Source organism: Leucopleurus acutus (genome assembly GCF_964270905.1).
Source record: "Leucopleurus acutus genome assembly, chromosome: 11".
NCBI classification, from domain to species: domain Eukaryota; kingdom Metazoa; phylum Chordata; class Mammalia; order Artiodactyla; family Delphinidae; genus Leucopleurus; species Leucopleurus acutus.
This window is the reverse complement of record NC_139152.1, coordinates 91,931,412-91,938,298: the sequence shown is the minus strand read 5'-3', so window position 1 is coordinate 91,938,298 and position 6,887 is coordinate 91,931,412.

Genomic DNA, 6,887 nt, shown 5'->3' with positions numbered 1-6,887 from the left:
CAGAAACCAGGGTAATTCTCTACACCCTTGAAATGCTACAGTACCTGATAAAGAAGAGATACTCCACAAATATTGTTGAGCAAATGAATGAACGAATAGATAAAATCTTTCTTCCCCTGGAGCTATAATAAGGGCATATTTAGTATTCTACTAGTAAGAACAGGATGGGGGCCTGGAGGGAGGTGTCTACCTGATGCTGGGGCTCTGAAAGGAGGCCTTCCTGGAGGAAGTGCCATGTTGAGAAGGGCGGGCTTTGCACAGGTGGGGGCAGATGAGTCCATGAGACATGATACAAGACCAACACAGAGGGGCTTCCCTGGTGGTGCAGTGGTTGGGAGTCTGCCTGCCGATGCAGGGGACACGGGTTCATGCCCCGGTCCGGGAAGATCCCACATGCCGCGGAGCGGCTGGGCCCATGAGCCACGGCCGCTGAGCCTGCATGTCCAGAGCCTGTGCTCCCACAACAGCGAGAGGCCCGCGAACCACAAAAACAAACAAACAAACAAAAAAGGATGTCACAGAGTCCAGTCTAGGGTAGAATGGAAGTAAGGAGTCTTTCTTTGGGGTTAGATAACAAGCTTGTGCTTGCCTTTGTTGAAATAAAATCTCTTGGTGGGGAGGTAGGAGGGGTTGAATTCCACCAGTAACCATTAAGACAGGTCATAAGGGAAAATGATACCCATGACAACTACATTTTGATAGAGGGGCAAGTGGAGGGAAAGTTCTAGAACACAGGATATGTTCCCAAGGCATTCCAGTGAAGCCAAAAGTAAAATGGGGTTCTAGTCCCTCGGGGAAGAGGTCCTAAGTGTTTACATCCTCACAAGTTGCGTACTTTACAGTTTGCAAAGCATTTTTCCATTCATTGTCTACCTGATCCTGGGTGGTAGGCATTTCTTTTTTTTTTTAATAAATTTATTTTATTTATTTATTTTTGGCTGCATTGGGTCTTTGTTGCTGTGCACGGGCTTTCTCTAGTTGCGGTGAGCGGGGCCTACTCTTCATTGTGCTGCGGGGGCTTCTCATTGCGGTGGCTTCTTTGTCGCAGAGCACAGGCTCTAGGCGCGTGGGCTTCAGGAGCTGTGGCTCGCGGGCTCTAGAGCGCAGGCTCAGTAGTTGTGCACGGGCTTAATTGCTCTGCGGCATGTGGGATCTTCCCGGACCAGGGCTCGAACCCATGTCCCCTGCATTGGCAGGCGAATTCTTAACCACTGTGCCACCAGGGAGGTCCCTCTTTATTCAACAAATATTTATCAAGCTCCTCCTACTTATGGTGGTCCTGAGGGCTAAATGAGTCTCTGCGTAAAAAGGATTTGGAGCCGTGCTGGGCCCTGGCAGGCCAGCAGTGCATGTTTGTGGTGTGGTGATAGGAGTGGAGGTGGTACAGCGGTTACTATCAGCCTGAACTTGGCCTTATACCAGACAATGGAAATACAAGACATGCTCTCAGGGGCCCCCCAGTCCATCAGGGAGAGGAACCTTGATTCATTAATTATGTAACATGGTCACAGGTCTAACCATTTCAACTCAGATGTTTGAAGAAAGGTGGGTTCTTTATTACTAGGACCCATAGCCCACATGTGTATGGAATGTTTACTCAATTCTGTGCCAGGTATAGTTTTAGGTACTTTACCTGGTTTAAATTTCATCCTATGAGGCAGGTACTGTTATGATGGCCATTTAGCAGGTGAAGAAACTGAAGCACAGAGAGGCTAAGTAACTTGCCTGAAGTCACACAGCAAACAAGCAGTGAAGCCGGAATTCAAACCCAGTAGTCTGGCTCCAGAATCCATATCCTTGACCTCTGTAGTACATTGCCTCTTGTCTGTAAGCACCCCTGCTCTGTGTGTGTCAGGGGGGCTGCAACTTAGATGAGCCAATTAATGGGATCTCAATCTTTCCTCCGGCTTGTATCTCTGGTTACACACACACACACACACACACACACACACACACACCCCCTTAACTACCACCACACTTTCTCCTCTCCAAGATGGTACCTGGGTATATGGGAGGAGAGGGGAGATGGGTCCTTGGAGACAACTGGCTGAATAATACATTATTTAAAAATTTTACAACCATTATCCAGTTTACAATTACCATTGTGAATATTGCTACCTAGGCCAAGCAAGGGAGTCTAGAACCCGGTCTTACTGGTGAGGAAGGCCTCCGTGAAGGAGGGGTTGGCAAAGTGAAGGGAAGACCACTCCAGGCCAAGGTGGTCCAAGAGAGGCCAACCAGGGAATTGGGCCAAACTGCCCCCACCCCCTCCTGCGGTCAAGGTCAGAAACCCAGAGCTGCTGCCCCAACAGCCCAGATGGTTCTGGGACAGCCCAGAGCACCTGCTCCAGCTCTGAACTCCCCCAACTCAAAGACTCCCCAGAGAAGCAAACCCTGGCTGCCACACGAGCCAGCACAACCGTTGGCCTTGGCTTCTCTCTGCTGGGCCAAGGTGACTAATTTTAACTGACCCTGCTGATTCATCCGAGGCTCAGACCCCCCTCTCCCAACCCACCCCAAGCCACAACCTCAGGGCCTGCTGAAGAGCCGCCAAAATTCTTCAAGTTCACAGTCATTCCTGATCCGCTCCAAGCCCACATTCCAACCTCATCCGTGACCAACCCCCTTCATGAAACTTCTGACCCTGCTAAACTGGTCTTCTCAGGGTTTCCTGAAGATTTCATACGCATTCCTGCTTCCCCAACTCTCTCTGACCATCTTTCAGCTCCCTATTCAGATGCCCCCTTTTCGAAAATGCCCTTCTCATCGTCACAGAGGGTGCTAGCCCCTTTCACCTGCCCCTGGCCTCGCTACACAGCTTGTGGGATCTCAGTTCCCTGACCAGGGATTGAACGCGGCCCCGGCAGTGAGAGCGCCGAGTCTTAACCATTGGACGGCCAGGGAATTCCCTCCCCACTGTTTTATCAGTGGTGATAAAACTCATCTGGAGTGTGATGACCCGAACGGCCCTAACAAATCCAGAGCAGCTACTCTGTGAGCTATTAAGACATGATTTATAGGAACGTTTCATTCCCAGCTCTTCTTCCTCATCTTCCCACTAGATTATGAAAACATTTTATTATCTCAGGCCATGACTGTGGCAGACACAATGCCGTGTGTCCACCAAGCCCGCTTCGCTTCCTCCCGGGCACACAGGATTGCATTCCCACCACTTGGCTGTGACCTGGCTGATGGAATATGGCTGGAAATGATGAGCCTCGCTCTTAGGCGTGTTCTCGAAAACTCTCACACACTGTCTTGTTGTTTGGCTGCTGGATATGGAGGCATCCGAGGTCTTTGAAGTCCTTGGGGTTGGAGCCTGTGGCCCTGAATCACTGTGTGGAGCAGAGTCCGCCCCCTAACTTGCACTGGATAGTGAGGCAAACGGGAACAAAACCCATGAAGCCACTATGAAGATCTACAATAATAAGCCACTGAGATTTGGGGGCTGCATGTTACAGCAGCTAGCGCTGTAACACACAAACGCCTCCATATCTGTGGTTCAGCACTCACCCAGGCCTATAAGGATTCCTTAATATTTATCCTCACGTCCCACACGGCTCCTTTCTCATCCATCCTCTATATGCAGACCCGACCCTGTCACTCCCCTCCCTATAATCTCTCAGAGCCCCCATCGTCCTTGGAAGTTTCCTTCTCCATCTCCTCTTCCCCTTCCCAATTCTTTTATTTTTTAATTTATTTATTTATCCTTGGCTGTGTTGGGTCTTCGTTGCTGTGTACGGGCTTTCTCTAGTTGTGGTGAGCGGGGCTACTTTTCGTTGCAGTGCGCGAGCTTCTCGTTGCGGTGGCTTCTTTTGTTGCGGAGAACAGGCTCTAGGGGCTCGGGCTTCAGTGGTTGTGGCACGCGGGCTCAATAGTTGTGGCACGCGGGCTCTAGAGCGCAGCTCAGTAGTTGTGGCGCACGGGCTTAGTTGCTCCACAGCATGTGGGATCTTCCCAGGCCAGGGCACAAACCCGTGTCCCCTGCATTGGCGGGCGGATTCTTAACCACTGGGCCACAAGGGAAGCCCGCCCAAGGGGGTTTTTAAGAAAGAAATTACTCTTTGCTGGGGTGAGTTGCATTTGATTTTAGATAGATTTGGGGGACCCAACTGCAGTCAGGGAGTGTGGGTCCATGTTTCACTTTCTCTGCTTCCACTACTGTCTCCAGGGAAGCAGACCAGGTGGCCTCCTCCCTGGAGGAGATCTGAATCGCTGAGACCTGGGCTTTGATAGTTTTTAAGGGGAGGGAAGAGGAATTTGGAATTAGGTGGGCCGCAGTCGCTAGAGAGGAACAGGTACCAGGCGGCAGGATGCTGGGGAGAGAGGGAGGAAGGAGGGGTAAGGACGGGACCGCCCAGGTGGGCCCTGCCCTCCCTGGCTGCCCCCTCCCCTCCCCTCCTCGGGAGTGGGGGCTCCTATCTGGGTCCTGCCAACCGGAAGTAATCACCTCCGTGCCTTCTCCACGGCCCTCCCTCGGCTGCTTTGAGGAAAGCACGGGTGTGGCCTCCGGGACCGGCGGAGAAGGGGCCCCTCTGCCTTTCCCGGTAGCGGGAGCCTTGTGTGCGCGGGGGCCTGGGCAGGGGAAGGATGCACACGCTGGAGAATCATGGCTACCACTTCTCCGATGCCACCTCGACAGTACAAGCCTCGGGGACGCATGTGTATCCCTACGCCTGCTAGACAGATGTCTCACAGACGCTCCAGATGCTACTGTCCCAAGGGAGACTCACTCTCTATCCCCTTCTCCCGGGTACCCCGCCCGCCTTAGTAAATAGCGCCACCATCTGCCCAGTTAGCCAGAAACAACACCCGCTGCCGGCGCTGCGCTGGGCTTCCAGCTCACCCCCTCGCCCCAGCCTCCCCTACAGAGCCTGTCCCCTCCTCCTCCCCCCTCCGCCCTGCCTCTCCCTCAGTCCAGATGTGGGATCCACAGCAGGCTCTTAAAGATCTCCCTTCCCCAAACCAATTTGTGGTTTATAAAAACCAAATCATCAGGACAGCTGTTGCCTCTGGGAGGTAGTGGGGGCGGGGATTGACCGGGAAGCGGCGTGTGGGAACTTTTGGGCGGGATGATAATGTTCTGTATCCTGATAGGGGTTTGGGTTACACAGGTGTACGAATTTACCAAAACTCAGCAAAAGTCCACTTCAGACGCATGCATCTCATTGGATATAAATTTTAGGTCAAAAGAAAAAAATGTAAACGAACATTGAAGTCTCTTTAACGACATGCATGCTGAAGTATTTAGGCGGAAGTGGATGAACGGTTGCCTGCAATTTACTTTGAAAGGCCACAAAATAAAGAAAGATCGGATACGTGGAGGGATGTATAGATACGCGAGAACACAAGCTATGAAATGTCTGTGGTAGAATTTTGGTGGTAGGTATATGACGTTCACTCTAAAATTCTTTCAAATTTGCCACATGTATGAGAAATTTCAGAATAAAATGTTGGGGAGAAGTGTCCCCTGCCTCCACAATGAGCCCCCCCCCATTACATTATTCCCATCTGCAACTAGTGTGTTTCTAGGACAGCAAATCAGACCATGGCCCTCCCTGCTCAAAACCCTTCCTGGCTCTGTCCTGGGGGGGAAAACTCTTAACTCTTGTGGCTCCCGAGGCCATCTGGAGTTGGCCTCTGTTTAATTCTCTGGCTGCATCCTCTATCACTCTCTCCCTCACTTTTTCCACCACAGAAACACTAAAATATTTGTACTTTATATTTACATGCTCTTTACAACTCCTGTGGCAGAAATTTCTTGTATTCAACCAATTTACATTTCCCCCTTCTTTCTAAGTAAAAGAAGTTCCAGTTTTTATCTGGGGATATGGCCATATCGAAATAAACACTACATTTCCCAGGCTCCCTTGCAGAGAAGTGTGGCCATGTGATATGCAGGGAGAGGAGGTATTGATCACAACTTCCAGAAAGTGTCCCTAAAGGTAGGGGGCACAAACTTCTTTACCTTTTTTGACTTCCTGCTGGTTGGAATCATGATGTGATGGCTGGACTCAAGCAGCCATTTTGGATCGGGGCAGGTGGAGACCATGTATGTGGTATGGCAGAGCACTAAAGTAGACTGAGGCTGGGTTCCTGACATGTTGTGTGCCCTACCAGCCCTGGACCACTACCTGTGGACTTCCATATGAAAGACGGATGAATATTCTCTTGTTAAAGCCATGCTATTTTGGATTTTCTGCCACCCACAACCAAACTTAGTCCTAACACACCAACTTCCATGCCCTTGAATGTTTTGGTCCTTGTGCTTGGAATACCCTTTCCTCACTTTGCTCCTAGACAACCCCTATTGATCCTTCAAATTCCTACCTAGACATCACCTTCTCTGCTACACGTTTCTTGGTGAAATTAATCATTTCCTCCTTTATGATTCTTTTGCACCTTATATTGCAGGGAGCAATTATTGAGCACTTACTGTGTGCCAAGCACCGCCCTGAGTCCTGTACATGCACTCTTCTTTTAATCCTCATGGTGACATTTGAGATAGGTAATTATTTTCAAAGCTCCCATTTTACAGATATAAAAACAAAAGCCCTGGAAAGTGATGATACTTTCCCTGAATCACAAAAGTAACACCTGATGGAGCCAAGCCTCGAATCCAGGTGTCTGATTCCAAAGCCTTTACACTTATGCTGAACTGCCTCTGTTCCTGCTCTTATCACAAAGTACTGTCATCATCTGTTTACACATCCCTCCCTCTCATCACCCCTAAAGCTCAAGGACGCTGTGATGTTCACCCTGCTCTCCCTGGGGTGCAGCACAGAGCTTGGCTCCAGGTGAGCACGTGTTTGTGGAACGGAACTGTCAGATTTAAGTCCCCCATCCTGGTTCTGGTGCAGGAGGACCCTCAGGAGGTCTCACCCCCC